The 17113-nt window shown below is 47.8% G+C and overlaps 1 protein-coding gene across 3 annotated transcripts in view; it reads left to right on the top strand.

The window, feature by feature from the left end:
• The first annotated feature begins 4906 nt into the window (after positions 1-4906).
• The window catches only part of REM2 (RRAD and GEM like GTPase 2), a 52679-nt gene continuing 40472 nt past the window's right edge, over positions 4907-17113 (top strand). For 2 of the 3 annotated variants that reach the window (XR_013224178.1, XM_077299157.1), the window contains exon 1: positions 5019-5141. The gene's annotated coding sequence lies outside the window, so the exon portion shown is untranslated. The other variant, XM_077299162.1, reaches the window with a different exon arrangement.

Below are 17113 nucleotides of genomic sequence, written 5' to 3'. Positions count from 1 at the left end.
CTTACCGAGGGAACCGGCAGCCTTCTTTGCTTAAAATGCGCGCGTTTACTGCCTTCCGTGACGTCACGGCTTCTGATTGGTCGCGTGCCGCCCATGTGACGGCGACGCGACCAATCACAACAAGCCGTGACGTAATTTCAGGTCCTGAATGCCTAATTCTAGGCATTCAGGATTTGAAAATTACGTCACGGCTTCTGATTGGTCGCGTGCCGCCCATGTGACCGCGACGCGACCAATCACAACAAGCCGTGACGTAATTTTCAGGTCCTGAATGCCTAATTCTAGGCATTCAGGATTTGAAAATTACGTCACGGCTTGTTGTGATTGGTCGCGTCGCGGTCACATGGGCGGCACGCGACCAATCAGAAGCCGTGACGTAATTTTCAAATCCTGAATGCCTAGAATTAGGCATCCAGGACCTGAAATTACGTCACGGCTTGTTGTGATTGGTCGCGTCGCCATCACATGGGCGGCACGCGACCAATCAGAAGCCGTGACGTCACGGAAGGCAGTAAACGCGCGCATTTTAAGCAAAGAAGGCTGCCGGTTCACTCGGTGAGGTGCAGGCTGCGTCGGAGAGGTGAGTATAGCAATATTTTTTATTTTAATTATTTATTTTACACATTGCTATTAATCCCGATACCGATTCCCGATATCACAAAAGTATCGGATCTCGGTATCGGAATTCCGATACCCGCAAGTATCGGCCGATAGCCGATACTTGCGGTATCGGAATGCTCAACACTACTCAGGAGTACAAGGAGGAGGCTGCTTGCCGAGCACAGCAGAGACAAGAAGCAATGGAGCTTGAAAGAGGGAGTAATGCAATGTGGAGTGTAAACCCAACGATCTGGGAGCCTGTACGGATCACCCGGACAGAGTTTAAGCCATTTGATGAGGCTTCTGGAGATGTGGAGGAGTTCTTCAAGGACTTTGAGCAGCAGTGTGCTGTGATGGAGGTGCCCCACTCTGGCTGGATGCGTTTGTTAGTGGGACTCCTGAACTGTAACCTGGCAGAGGCTTACCGAACCATTGACTCACAGCGGAATCGGGATTATAACATTGTAAAGCAGACTATCCTGGATTACCGTGCTATCACCCCAGACTCATATAGAGCCAAGTTCCGAGACCTCCCCTGCACCACGGGGGGATCGTTTAGGATGTATGCACATAAGATGTCCCAGGCATGTCGGAGATGGCTGGAAGCAGAAAACACCATTACTGTGGAAGATGTTATACAGGCATTCCTTATAGAACAATTTCTTGCCAAGTGCCCCGCAGAGGTTACGGGAATAGGTCCGGGAGCACACACCGTGTACCGTGGATAGAGCTGCAGCCCTGGCTGATGAAGCCCTTACTATCCAACCACAATGGAGGAGGCTTCTGGACAATGAACCACGGCCTGCTTCCGCGCCCCGTCCCCCTCCGATTATATCTGCCCTTCTACCTAGTCGCAAGCCGATGACAATCATGCTTCACAATCCTGGGCCCCAACAGTTCCGACCACAACCTGGGGGTATCACAGAGAGGAGATGTTATGGGTGTGGGCAACCTGGACATTTGCAGTCTGGCTGTCCCTCTAAGGATTCGGAGGGGGCCCTACGCAGCCCCACCTCGTCCAGTGCATCTTGTGCACTCCATCCCGCCAGAGGAAGAGCTACCACCACCCCCACCAGAGTGGACCACCGACCACAGCACCATAGATACCCCTCCTGGAGTGTACGGACTCCGGCCTTTGTCCATCAGAAATACAGAACAATGGCATTGCCACGTGCAGGATGTCTTAATTGATGGATACAAAGTGTCGGGATTTAGAGACACGGGGGCATTCCCGACTATCGCTGACCCCTGTGTGGTTCGACCCGAGGCAATTCACCAGGGCCCGGGAATTCCCATTGTTCTGGCGGGGGGTGTCCACAAATATATACAGCGAGCTTTGGTACGTTTGGATTATGGTTTTGGAGAAAAACTGTGTTGGATTGGAGTTATGGGAGGGCTTCCTGCAGATATCCTCCTTGGAAATGACATTGGGGAGTTACAAAGTCATTTTGTGGGAGCAGAAGGTCCGTGGGCCTCTCACTCTTCTGAAAGAACAATTGGAGGGAGATATTGCAGATACCGGAACACCCATCATTCCCTACGTTCTACAGTTGAGAGACTGTCTCGCCCAGCTAGCTACCTTGGCTAATGAACATCAGCGAACGGCCCAGTCCAGTCAAAAAGCCTGGTATGACCTTAAAACCAGGACCCAGGAATTTATGGACAAGTGCTCATGAATATTGCAAACCCTGCCACTGTACAAGTAACTATAAACTATTGAGCAATGTGGACTAAAGTGAGTAGGCCAGAGGTCTGTGTAGACCTCATAGAGTGCTCACTTAATATGAGGGGGGAGAGGTTGTGATGGTGTGATATGCTATGTGGGTATCATTTTTGTGTATATTTCTATTTTACTTATTTTCATGGTGTTCTCTTGTAGAAGGAGTTATTTGCTAATTGATGAATGGCTGTTGCTGCCATCGGATATCAGCCCCCACAGTATTGTTTGCTAATATGCTAATGACATATTGACCTAACTTGTTGAAACAATGAGCCCCTGTGACCCACCCCCCTAACCTGTGAATGAGTAGGGAGACTTAAAATATCAGGGAGGTGACACACAGATCAGTCCTGTGTGGAATGATGATGGGTTCACAGCATATCAGAGAGAAAGAAGAGTATATGGACTATGCTATCCTCTGTCTGCTGGATTGTTGGACTTCTATCCTGTTACTGAACTGCATTCATGTTCTGGACTATTTTATCCTTTGTGTGGTGGATCGTATATGGACCTTTCATATTTTTGCCTAAATAAAGGTCTTGGAATTGTTTACTATACTCTAGCTCTGTTGATTGTGTGATATCGGAGAAGGACCCCGTGACAACACCTATCCTCAAAAAGCCCTCTCTTAACTCATCCTCTGCATCTAGCTATTGCCCCATATCACTTCTCCCCTATGCCTCAAAACTACTGGAACACGTCCATCTTAAACTGTGCTCCCACCTTTCCCTGCTCCCTCTTCGACCGCTTTCAATTTGGCTTCTGGCCGCATCACTCCACTGAAACTGCCCTAACTAAAGTCACCAATGACCTATTAACTGCCAAAGCCAAGCGACACTACTCTGTCCTCCTCCTCCTAGACCTGTCCTCTGCCTTTACCACAGTGGACCATTCCCTATTACTACAGACCCTCTCCTCTCTTGACATCACAGACTTGGCCCTATCTTGGATTTTGTCGTACCTAACAGACCGGACATTCAGCGTCTCCCACTCTCACACCACCTCCTCACCTCGCCCCCTATCTGTCGGAGTCCTGGAAGGTTCAGTCCTAGGGCCTCTGCTCTTCTCCATCTATACCTTTGGCCTCGGACAGCTCATAGAGTCCCATGGCTTTCAGTATCATCTCTATGCCGACGACACACAGATCTACCTCTCTGGACCAGATATCACCACCCTACTAACCTGAATCCCACAATGTCTGTCTGCAATTTCATCCTTCTTCTCCGCTAGATTTCTAAAACTTAATATGGACAAAACAGAATTAATCATCTTTCCACCTATCTCACTCAACTCCCCCAACAGACCTATCCATTAAAGTAAATAGCTGCTCACTCTCCGCAGTCCCACAAGCTCGCTGCCTCAGGGTAATCCTTGACACTGATATCTCCTTCAAACCACATATCCAAGCCCTTTCCACTTCCTGCCGACTTCAAATAAAAAATATTTCCCGGATCCGTACATTCCTAAACCAAGAATCTGCAAAAACCCTAGTCAATGCCCTCATCATCTCCCTCCTTGACTACTGCAACCTCCTGCTCTGTGGCCTCCACTCTAACACTCTCGCACCCCTCCAATCTATTCTAAACTCTGCTGCCTGACTAATCCACCTGTCCCCCCCACCCCCGCTATTCTCTGTCCTCTACCTTCTGTCAATCCCTTCACTGGCTCCCCATTACCAGCGACTCCAGTTCAAAACCCTAACCATGACATACAAAGCCATCCACAACCTGTGTCCTCCATACATCTGTGACCTCGTCTCCGGATACTTACCTGCACGCAACCTCCGATCCTCAAAAGATCTCCTTCTCTACTCCCCTCTTATCTCCTCTTCCCACAATCGCATACAAGATTTGTCCCGCACGTCCCCCCTACTCTGGAACTCTCTACCTCAACACATCAGACTCTCGCCTACTGTGGAAACCTTAAAAAAAAAACTGAAGACCCACCTCTTCTGACAAGCTTACAACCTGCAGTAACCACCAATCGACCAAACCGCTGCACAGCCAGCTCTACCCTCGCCTACTACCCACCCATCCCTTGTAGACTGTGAGCCCTCGCGGCACGGTCCTCTCTCCTCATGTAGCAGTCGTGACTTGTATTGATTAAGATTATTGTACTTGTTTTTTATTATGTATACCCGTTCTCACGTAAAGCGCCATGGAATAAATGGCGCTATAATAATAAATAATAATGCGTGTGTGTGTGTATATATATATATATATATATATATATATATATATATATTTCTAGAAAAATAATATACTATTACTATTCCGAAGAGTGGTATATCATTTTTAAGGTTTATTATTAATTTTATTTTTAAGGTTCATTTGTACACTGTAGGACTTGCCTGTTTTATGAATTTGTGATCTAAAAAAAACACCTTGAAGGGGTTAAATATTTTTTTTAAAAATGCTGACATGTTGCTAACATTGCAGGGCAGGTGAGTGTGCGTGGGTTATTGCATTTTTCACAGTGTGCAATTCTGCACTTAGAGTGGAATGGGCATTCACCGTGCCCACCTCGCCTCAGCCCCCTCACAAGCTGCACCTGCCACCCTCAGCCACCTGACACTGACTGAAGAGCGCGGGAAGCAGCACCACGTGATCTGGAGAGGGAATCCCGTGATGTCACTGCTTAATCTGCATATCTCCCGTCAGGAGAGGGAGGGTCTCCCCAGCCCAATGGTGTGTGTCTACTGGGAGATATTTAAAGGGATTGGGCAGGGACTGAGCAGATGGAATTGAGCATCTGCCACACACAGGACCCAGGCAGAAGACAGGGACTAACAGACAGGTAGTCAGAGCCAGGGGACATACAGGTAGGTGACAGTTTATCAGTACGAGGAGGGCATGGCGCTGGAGTGTCATTTTGAGCTTCTGAAATGATGGGCTGTAAACTGATATACATGATTTCAGAGCAGATCTGATCGCAATACTTGAGAAGTTTCTGCAAACGTTTGTTTGTAGGTAGCAGAGTCTGCATCCCTGGGAGAGAAGGGGTTACCAGCAGCTCCTGGTGATGGTCTGTGTGGAGGATCCCTATCATTACCTGTCTGGCCAAGAACCTGAGAGAGAAGGGGTTACCAGCAGCTGCTGGTGATGGTCTATGTGGAGGATCCCTATCATTACCTGTCTGGCCACGAACCTGGGAGATAAGGGGTTACCAGCAGCTCCTGGTGAAGGTCTATGTGGAGGATCCCTCTCATTACCTGTCTGGCCAACAACCTGGGACAGAAGGGGTTACCAGCAGCTCCTGGTGCTGGTCTATGTGGAGGATCCATCTCATTACCTGTGTGGTCAAGAACCTGGGAGATAAGGGGTTACCAGCAGCTCCTGGTGCTGGTCTATGTGGAGGATCCATCTCATTACCTGTCTGGCCAACAACCTGGGACAGAAGGGGTTACCAGCAGCTCCTGGTGCTGGTCTATGTGGAGGATCCATCTCATTACCTGTGTGGTCAAGAACCTGGGAGATAAGGGGTTACCAGCAGCTCCTGGTGCTGGTCTATGTGGAGGATCCATCTCATTACCTGTGTGGCCAAGAACCTGGGAGAGAAGGGGTTACCAGCAGCTCCTGGTGCTGGTCTATTGGAGGATCCCTCTCATTACCTGTGTGGCCAAGAACCTGGGAGATAAGGGGTTACCAGCAGCTCCTGGTGCTGGTCTATGTGGAGGATCCCTATCATTACCTGTCTGGCCAAGAACCTGGGAGAGAACGGGTTACCAGCAGCTCCTGGTGCTGGTCTATGTGGAGGATCCCTCTCATTACCTGTGTGGCCAAGAACCTGGGAGATAAGGGGTTACCAGCAGCTCCTGGTGCTGGTCTATGTGGAGGATCCCTATCATTACCTGTCTGGCCAAGAACCTGGGAGAGAAGGGGTTACCAGCAGCTCCTGGTGCTGGTCTATGTGGAGGATCCCTCTCATTACCTGTGTGGCCAAGAACCTGGGAGAGAAGGGGTTACCAGCAGCTCCTGGTGCTGGTCTATGTGGAGGATCCCTATCATTACCTGTCTGGCCAAGAACCTGGGAGAGAACGGGTTACCAGCAGCTCCTGGTGCTGGTCTATGTGGAGGATCCCTCTCATTACCTGTGTGGCCAAGAACCTGGGAGATAAGGGGTTACCAGCAGCTCCTGGTGCTGGTCTATGTGGAGGATCCCTATCATTACCTGTCTGGCCAAGAACCTGGGAGAGAAGGGGTTACCAGCAGCTCCTGGTGCTGGTCTATGTGGAGGATCCCTCTCATTACCTGTCTGGCCAGGGGGTCAATAACAAAATTAACTTTTCCATCTTCTTCAGCAGCATGTCTTCCCAGCGCAGCTGGCCCCTGTTCTGTAATGTCATCGGCTTAAGCAAGGCTGGCATATATGGAGATTGGGACCTGCCTTAGAAATGCCAGTGTCATGTTCTGAGCCATGGTGGCTGCAGAAGGGAATGTATTAGTCACTGTATAGTTAGATGCTAATATTAAAATGACATCTGTCAGGAATGGATAGAGTTAAATATGTCTGCAGATCATGGAAATACCATGGAGAACTGTAAGATCCATCTTCAGGTTTTACTGACCAGCCAGGGTCATAAGTGATCTCCTGGGCTTCCTGAAGAACACATTTGTGTAGCCTCTTCCCATGAGTCAGGTCTTTGACAGATGAGGCAAGGCGCGGATAGTCCAGGAGTCTGGCCACAATCCGGGCTGGATGGACAGAGGAGAAGCCACCGGTCTGGGCCACCTGGATTACTAGAGCCATATTGGAAACCCAGGTGCTTCCGCTATGGCAATGCTGCAGAGAGCTGTCACATGCCCTCAGCACGTTGCCTTGGCATGTGCCCAACCTTATGCTGATAGTGTTGAAGGAAAAGAAGACACGTTCTTGAGTAGGTGATGATGGACTTCTTTGGAGTGGGATGAAAAAATAGCTATGATGATTTGTTACATTATTAGTTGTTTTCTAGTAATGTTTTCCTGTAGGTTTTCTGATATAGGGAAGTCAGCCTTCTAGATCTATGTTATGTGCTAATGTTCAGCAAAGCAACCTGTAGAATTGGGGAAAAAATTACGTTTTTCAACAAAGGAGACGCAACCCAGAAATAAAATTACTGTACTTCTTTTAGACTTGTGTGGGGTAATCTCTGCTTGTCCTGGATACTGATCGGAGATGATCCTGGATTAGGAAGAAGGCAGAAGTGTCATTATATAATTCTGAGGCGCTGGCAAGGTAGTAGTGGGAGAAGTGTGACGTGCAATGGGTTCGTCAATTAAAAAATTGCAAACGCTTCCAACGGTTTTAGGGAAAATCTATTACTAGGTAACTTTTGGATCCTCTCTAATGTACTGGATGCTAGGGTTGAGCGAAACGGGTCGATCATTTTCAAAAGTCGCCGACTTTTGGCTAAGTCGGCGTCTCATGAAACCCGATCCGACCCCTGTGCTTGTCGGCCATGCGGTACGCGACTTTCGCGCCAAAGTCGCGTTTCAATGACGCGAAAAGCGCCATTTCTCAGCCAATGAAGGTGAACGCAGAGTGTGGGCAGCGTGATGACATAGATCCTGGTCCCCACCATCTTAGAGAAGGGCATTGCAGTGATTGGCTTGCTGTCTGCGGCGTCACAGGGGCTATAAAGGGGCGTTCCCGCCGACCGCCATCTTACTGCTGCTGATCTGAGCTTAGGGACAGGTTGCTGCCGCTTCGTCAGAAGCAGGGAGAGCGTTAGGCAGGGTCCACTAACCACCAAACCGCTTGTGCTGCAGCGATTTCCACTGTCCAACACCACCTTCGGTGTGCAGGGACTGTGGAAGCTATTTTTTTTTTTTTTTTCCCCTCAGCGCTGTAGCTCATTGGGCTGCCCTAGAAGGCTCCGTGATAGCTGTATTGCTGTGTGTACGCCACTGTGGAAACCAACTGCTTTTTTCAAAGCACATATCCTCTTGTTCCTTCCTTTCTGCACAGCTATCTTTTTTGTTTGTCCACACTTTTTATTTAATTTGTGCATCAGTCCACTCCTATTGCTGCCTGCCATACCTGGCTTACATTACTGCAGGGAGATAGTAATTGTAGGACAGTTTTTTTTTTTTTTTTTGTTTTTTTTTGTGGGAGATTAAGATTGGCATTTCTGCTACAGTGCCATCCCTGTGTGTGCCATCTCTCACTGAGTGGGCCATAGAAAGCCTATTTATTTTTTCCGTGATTTGTGTTCTAAAATCTACCTCAACACAAAAACACTACATCAATCAGTGGGAGAAAAATATTGGCCTCAGTCAGGGCTTGTGTGCCACTGCTGTGTGTGCTATCTCTCATTCAGTGGGCTATAGCAAGCCTATTTTTTTATTTATTTTTTTTAATATTATTTGGTTTCTAAAGTCTCCCTGAAAAAAAAAAAAAAAACCTAAAAAAACAGTGGGAGAGTAATATTGCCCTTTCAGCTTGTGTGCCAGTCTTGACTCCTGGGTGTGCCACCTCTCTCCCTCTCATTCAGTGGGCCATAGAAAGCCTATTTATTTTTTTTTTAAAATATTATTGGGTTTCTAAAGTCTCCCTGAAAAAACAAAAAATACATAAAAAAACAGTGGGAGAGTAATATTGCCCTTTCAGCTTGTGTGCCAGTCTTGACTCCTGGGTGTGCCACCTCTCTCCCTTTCATTCAGTGGGCCATAGAAAGCCTATTTATTTTTTCCGTGATTTGTGTTCTAAATTCTACCTCAACACAAAAACACTACATCAATCAGTGGGAGAAAAATATTGGCCTCAGTCAGGGCTTGTGTGCCACTGCTGTGTGTGCTATCTCTCATTCAGTGGGCTATAGCAAGCCTATTTTTTTTTTTTTTTTTTTTTTTTTTATATTATTTGGTTTCTAAAGTCTCCCTGAAAAAAAAAAAAAAAAAACCTAAAAAAACAGTGGGAGAGTAATATTGCCCTTTCAGCTTGTGTGCCAGTCTTGACTCCTGGGTGTGCCACCTCTCTCTCTCTAATTGTGGGCCATAGAAAGCCTTTTTTTTTTTTTTTTTTTTTTTTTTTTTAAATATTATTTGGTTTCTAAAGTCTCCCTGAAAAAACAAAAAATACATAAAAAAACAGTGGGAGAGTAATATTGCCCTTTCAGCTTGTGTGCCAGTCTTGACTCCTGGGTGTGCCACCTCTCTCCCTTTCATTCAGTGGGCCATAGAAAGCCTATTTATTTTTTCCGTGATTTGTGTTCTAAATTCTACCTCAACACAAAAACACTACATCAATCAGTGGGAGAAAAATATTGGCCTCAGTCAGGGCTTGTGTGCCACTGCTGTGTGTGCTATCTCTCATTCAGTGGGCTATAGCAAGCCTATTTTTTTTTTTTTTTTTTTAATATTATTTGGTTTCTAAAGTCTCCCTGAAAAAAAAAAAAAAACCTAAAAAAACAGTGGGAGAGTAATATTGCCCTTTCAGCTTGTGTGCCAGTCTTGACTCCTGGGTGTGCCACCTCTCTCTCTAATTGTGGGCCATAGAAAGCCTTTTTTTTTTTTTTTTTTTTTTTTTAAATATTATTTGGTTTCTAAAGTCTCCCTGAAAAAAAAAAAAACATAAATTAGGTGGGAGATTAATATTGACATTAGTGCTTGAGTGACAGTCCTGCGTGTGTGTCATCTCTGTGATTTTGTGCCACAGAAAACAGAGTGTGTAACATTGTGCCTGATTTTCCTTGTGGTCTCACCAACCTGTTAAGGGATATTGAAATCATACTGAAGTTATAGCTCACCGTGTAAGTTGTTTGACAGCAACAAATAAAGTTACTTTGGTTAAGATTTTAAAACAATGAGGAAGTCTGGTGCAAGAGGTCGTCGTGGGCGTTCATTGTCAGCTGGTAATGATGGTAGTGGTAGTGGAGCATCAGGTGGTCGTGGGGATAAAAATATTCCACCTAAGTCTGGAGCTGTGGAGCCAGTTTCGTCGTCAGGCTACACAAGGCCTCGAACGCTCTCTTTTCTGGGAGTAGGAAAACCGCTTTTAAAGGCGGAGCAGCAACAGCAAGTTTTGGCTTACATTGCAGACTCAGCCTCTAGCTCTTTTGCCTCCTCTTCCGAAACTGGTAAATGTAAAAGCAGCGCGTCGCTTGTGGATGTTCACGGTCAGGGACAAGTCGCTTCCTTGTCCTCCTCAGCAAAAACTACAACAAGAGAGAAGGATGCAGCAGGCGACACAACGGGTCACTCCATGGAGCTCTTTACACATACCGTCCCTGGCTTAGAAAGTGAAACATTTAACAGGCCATGCCCATTACAAGTATATTCTGACATGGAGTGCACTGATGCACAGCCACAGCCAGAGTACTATGCTGCTCCTTTGACTCAGACCACCACATTGCCCTCTCAGGGTACAGATCCACAATCAGACCCTGATGAGACTATGTTGCCCCGCCACGAACGCTATACCACCGACCGACACAGTGACACAGACGAAGTTGCACACGAGCTCGAAGAGGAGGTAATAGATGACCCAGTTATTGACCCCGATTGGCAGCCATTGGGGGAACAGGGTGCAGGCGGCAGTAGTTCAGAAGCGGAGGTGGAGGAGGGGCCGCAGCAGGCATCAACATCGCAACAGGTTCCATCTGCCGGGCCCGTATCTGGCCCAAAACGCGTGTCAAAGCCAAAACCTGTTGGAGCACAGCGTTGCCATCCGGTTAAAGCTCAGTCTGCAATCCCTGAAAAGGGATCCGAGTCTAGGAAGAGTGCAGTCTGGCATTTTTTTAAACAACATCCAACTGATCAGCGCAAAGTCATCTGTCAAAAATGTTCAACTAGCTTAAGCAGAGGTCAGAATCTGAAAAGTCTAAATACTAGTTGCATGCATAGACACTTAACCACCATGCATTTTCAAGCCTGGACTAACTACCAAACGTCCCTCAAGGTTGTAGCACCCTCGGCCAATGAAGCTAGTCAGCAACGCAACATCCCTTCCGTCACTGTAAGGCCACCATTTTCCGCACCACCGGCAGTATCTGTGCAGGTTTCTTTGCCAGCCAAAAGCAGTCAGGGTCAGGGAATCACCAGTTTTGTAGGAGGAAATATTGCATCTAGGGCACCGGCGGAAACAATACCGTCTCCAACCGTCTCTCAGTCTGCCATGTACACCGGCACACCCGAAAGTTCCACGATCTCCAGCTCTCCAGTCCAGCTCACCCTACATGAGACTCTGGTTAGAAAAAGGAAGTACTTATCCTCGCATCCGCGTACACAGTGTTTTAACGCCCACATAGCTAGACTAATCTCGTTAGAGATGATGCCCTACCGGTTAGTTGAAAGCGAAGCTTTCAAAGCCCTGATGGAGTACGCTGAACCACGATACGAGCTACCCAGTCGACACTTTTTTTCCAGAAAAGCCATCCCAGCCCTGCACCAGCATGTTAAACAGCGCATCGTCCATGCACTCAGGCAATCTGTGAGTACAAAGGTGCACCTGACTACAGATGCATGGACCAGTAGGCATGGCCAGGGACGTTATGTGTCCATCACGGCACACTGGGTGAATGTGGTGGATGCAGGGTCCACAGGCGACATCAATTTAGGGACAGTTGTGCCTAGCCCACGGTCTAGGAAACAGTTGGCTGTAGGCGTTCGCACCCCCTCCTCCTCCTCCTCCTCGTCCTCCTGCAGAAGCTACAGCTCTTCCACAAAACGCAGTCTGCCAACCACTCCATCGGCAGATGACACTGTTGCACACCAGTTGTCCCATTATGGGCCAGCTACTGCCAAGCGTCAGCAGGCTGTATTGGCTATGAAGTGCTTGGGCGACAACAGACACACCGCGGAAGTTCTGTCCGAGTTCTTGCAACAAGAAACGCAGTCGTGGCTGGGCACAGTAGATCTTGAGGCAGGCAAGGTAGTGAGTGATAACGGAAGGAATTTCATGGCTGCCATCTCCCTTTCCCAACTGAAACACATTCCTTGCCTGGCTCACACCTTAAACCTGGTGGTGCAGTGCTTATTGAAAACTTATCCTGGGTTCTCCGACCTGCTCCTCAAAGTGCGTGCACTTTGCTCACATATCCGACGTTCGCCTGTACACGCCAGCCGTATGCAGACCTATCAGCGGTCTTTGAACCTTCCCCAGCATCGCCTAATCATAGACGTTGCAACAAGGTGGAACTCAACACTGCACATGCTTCAGAGACTGTGCGAACAGAGGCGTGCTGTTATTTATTTGTGGGAGGATACACGGGCAGGCAGTAGGATGGCAGACATGGAGTTGTCAGGTGTGCAGTGGTCTAAGATACAAGACATGTGTCAAGTCCTTCAGTGTTTTGAGGAATGCACACGGCTGGTTAGTGCAGACAACGCCGTAATAAGCATGAGCATCCCCCTAATGCGTCTGCTGATGCAAAGTTTGACGCACATAAAGGAGCAGGCGTCTGCACCAGAGGAAGAGGAAAGCCTTGATGACAGTCAGCCATTGTCTGGTCAGGGCAGTGTACAGGACGAGGTAGCGGGCGAAGAGGAGGTGGAGGACGAGGAGGATGATGGGGATGAGTATATTTTTAATGCCGAACCTTTCCCGGGGGCACAGGAATTTGGTTGCGTGTCACGGCCGGGTTCTGGTTTTTTGAGGGACACAAGTGACGTAGATTTGCCTGCAACTGCCCCTCAACCAATCACAACCGGAGATTTGACAAGTGGAACTTTGGCCCACATGGCGGATTATGCCTTACGTATCCTAAAAAGGGACACACGCATTACGAAAATGATGAACGATGACGATTACTGGTTGGCCTGCCTCCTTGATCCACGCTATAAAGGCAAATTGCAAAATATTATGCCACATGAGAACTTGGAACTAATATTAGCAACCAAACAATCAACTCTTGTTGACCGTTTGCTTCAGGCATTCCCAGCACACAGCGCACGTGATCGTTCTCACACGAGCTCCAGGGGGCAGCAGACTAGGAGTGTTAGGGGTGCACACATCAGAAGTGGCGTTGGACAGAGGGGTTTTCTGACCAGGTTGTGGAGTGATTTTGCTATGACCGCAGACAGGACAGGTACTGCTGCATCAATTGAAAGTGACAGGAGACAACATTTGTCCAGTATGGTTACTAACTATTTTTCATCCCTTATCGATGTTCTCCCTCAACCGTCATTCCCATTTGATTACTGGGCCTCCAAATTAGACACCTGGCCAGAATTGGCAGAATATGCATTGCAGGAGCTTGCTTGCCCGGCAGCAAGTGTCCTATCAGAAAGAGTATTCAGTGCTGCAGGTTCAATATTAACCGAAAAAAGGACTCGTCTGGCTACCCAAAATGTTGACGATCTAACATTCATTAAAATGAACCACAACTGGATTTCGAAATCTTTTGCCCCACCTTGCCCGGCCGACACCTAGCTTTCCTATGAAAAGCTCTTGCCTGTGAATTACTTTTCTAATGTCTAATTTGCTGCAGCTGATTGTACAGCATACGACATGTTTACACCTCCCTAAATGGCAAAACTCCCCACACGGGGCCGTGGTATCGCGACTTGGCGCAAGCACCCGTGAGACTGCTGTTTGTCTGAAGAGGTGGGTGTGCTCGCTTTTGGTTGACGGCATTGCTACTGGGTCCCTCATAGTACAATGTAGTGTCTCTGGCGGTGGTGGTGCGCACCCAACGTCAGACACACCGTTGTAACATGAGGGGCCCTGGGGCGGTCCCGCCGGCCTCAAGAGAGTTCCCCCCTACCCCAGCTCAAAATGTGCTCTACCACGTGCAAAATTATGTCGCACAGCTCCACCAATCTTTAGTCTATTCGCTGACATCATTCAATGTCTGGCACTGACAATACAAATTTGTAGACATCTATGATGCAACTTAAAGTAGTCTGTGTCTGTGTCCTATATTGGCACCATTAAATAGTTACTGCCAAATTACTATGTCAGAAACTCAGTAGATGAGCCCACCCCTGTACCTAAGTATGCCACCTTTTTTTTTGTTTTGGTTGTTTTGCGAGACATTAACATCTATTTATATTTTGGGAGTACTGGGACAGACACTCCTTGCACTACTCCTCCACTCACCACCAAGCTGCCTGTGTATCCATGTAACCGCTGTAAAGCTGCCATGAGCCTATTGTTTGTTATTTTAGGCCTTTGATAGCCTGTCTGCGGCCCCTACTTGCAATACTCCTCCACTGACCACAATGCTGCCTGGAGTGCCTGCCTGTGTATCCATGTAACCGATGTAAAACTGCCATGACTGCCTACTGTTTGTTATTTTAGGCCTTTGATAGCCTGTCTGCGGTCCCTACTTTAAATACTCCTCCACTCACCACCAAGCTGCCTGTGTATCCATGTAACCGCTGTAAAGCTGCCATGAGCCTATTGTTTGTTATTTTAGGCCTTTGATAGCCTGTCTGCGGTCCCTACTTTAAATACTCCTCCACTGACCAGACCACTGCTGCCCGTGTACCCCTGGAACCAATTATAAAGTGCCTACAGCCAGCCCATTTTCTTATGTTAGGCCTTTGAAGCCTGTCTGCGGTCCCTACTTTAAATACTCCTCCACTCACCACCACCAAGCTGCCTGCCCGTGTATCCATGTAACCGCTGTAAAACTGCCATAAGCCTATTGTTTGTTATTTTAGGCCTTTGATAGCCTGTCTGCGGTCCCTACTTTAAATACTCCTCCACTCACCACCACCAAGCTGCCTGCCTGTGTATCCATGTAACCGCTGTAAAACTGCCATAAGCCTATTGTTTGTTATTTTAGGCCATTGATAGCCTGTCTGCGGTCCCTACTTTAAATACTCCTCCACTGACCAGACCACTGCTGCCCGTGTACCCCTGGAACCAATTATAAAGTGCCTACAGCCAGCCCATTTTCTTATGTTAGGCCTTTGAAGCCTGTCTGCGGTCCCTACTTTAAATACTCCTCCACTGACCACCAAGCTGCCTGCCCGTGTATCCATGTAACCGCTGTAAAGCTGCCATGAGCCTATTGTTTGTTATTTTAGGCCTTTGATAGCCTGTCTGCGGTCCCTACTTTAAATACTCCTCCACTCACCACCAAGCTGCCTGTGTATCCATGTAACCGCTGTAAAGCTGCCATGAGCCTATTGTTTGTTATTTTAGGCCTTTGATAGCCTGTCTGCGGTCCCTACTTTAAATACTCCTCCACTGACCAGACCACTGCTGCCCGTGTACCCCTGGAACCAATTATAAAGTGCCTACAGCCAGCCCATTTTCTTATGTTAGGCCTTTGAAGCCTGTCTGCGGTCCCTACTTTAAATACTCCTCCACTCACCACCACCAAGCTGCCTGCCCGTGTATCCATGTAACCGCTGTAAAACTGCCATAAGCCTATTGTTTGTTATTTTAGGCCTTTGATAGCCTGTCTGCGGTCCCTACTTTAAATACTCCTCCACTCACCACCACCAAGCTGCCTGCCTGTGTATCCATGTAACCGCTGTAAAACTGCCATAAGCCTATTGTTTGTTATTTTAGGCCATTGATAGCCTGTCTGCGGTCCCTACTTTAAATACTCCTCCACTGACCAGACCACTGCTGCCCGTGTACCCCTGGAACCAATTATAAAGTGCCTACAGCCAGCCCATTTTCTTATGTTAGGCCTTTGAAGCCTGTCTGCGGTCCCTACTTTAAATACTCCTCCACTGACCACCAAGCTGCCTGCCCGTGTATCCATGTAACCGCTGTAAAACTGCCATGAGCCTATTGTTTGTTATTTTAGGCCTTTGATAGCCTGTCTGCGGTCCCTACTTTAAATACTCCTCCACTGACCAGACCACTGCTGCCCGTGTACCCCTGGAACCAATTATAAAGTGCCTACAGCCAGCCCATTTTCTTATGTTAGGCCTTTGAAGCCTGTCTGCGGTCCCTACTTTAAATACTCCTCCACTGACCACCAAGCTGCCTGCCCGTGTATCCATGTAACCGCTGTAAAACTGCCATGAGCCTATTGTTTGTTATTTTAGGCCTTTGATAGCCTGTCTGCGGTCCCTACTTTAAATACTCCTCCACTCACCACCACCAAGCTGCCTGCCCGTGTATCCATGTAACCGCTGTGAAACTGCCATGAGCCTATTGTTTGTTATGTTAGGCCTTTGATAGCCTGTCTGCGGTCCCTACTTTAAATACTCCTCCACTGACCACCAAGCTGCCTGCCCGTGTATCCATGTAACCGCTGTAAAACTGCCATAAGCCTATTGTTTGTTATTTTAGGCCTTTGATAGCCTGTCTGCGGTCCCTACTTTAAATACTCCTCCACTCACCACCACCAAGTTGCCTGCCCGTGTATCCATGTAACCGCTGTAAAGCTGCCATGAGCCTATTGTTTGTTATTTTAGGCCTTTGATAGCCTGTCTGCGGTCCCTACTTTAAATACTCCTCCACTGACCAGACCACTGCTGCCCGTGTACCCCTGGAACCAATTATAAAGTGCCTACAGCCAGCCCATTTTCTTATGTTAGGCCTTTGAAGCCTGTCTGCGGTCCCTACTTTAAATACTCCTCCACTCACCACCACCAAGCTGCCTGCCCGTGTATCCATGTAACCGCTGTAAAACTGCCATAAGCCTATTGTTTGTTATTTTAGGCCTTTGATAGCCTGTCTGCGGTCCCTACTTTAAATACTCCTCCACTCACCACCACCAAGCTGCCTGCCCGTGTATCCATGTAACCGCTGTAAAACTGCCATAAGCCTATTGTTTGTTATTTTAGGCCTTTGATAGCCTGTCTGCGGTCCCTACTTTAAATACTCCTCCACTGACCAGACCACTGCTGCCCGTGTACCCCTGGAACCAATTATAAAGTGCCTACAGCCAGCCCATTTTCT

Source organism: Ranitomeya variabilis, chromosome 1 (genome assembly GCF_051348905.1).
Source record: "Ranitomeya variabilis isolate aRanVar5 chromosome 1, aRanVar5.hap1, whole genome shotgun sequence".
NCBI lineage: Eukaryota > Metazoa > Chordata > Amphibia > Anura > Dendrobatidae > Ranitomeya > Ranitomeya variabilis.
This window is presented reverse-complemented; position numbering and strand designations above follow the sequence as displayed.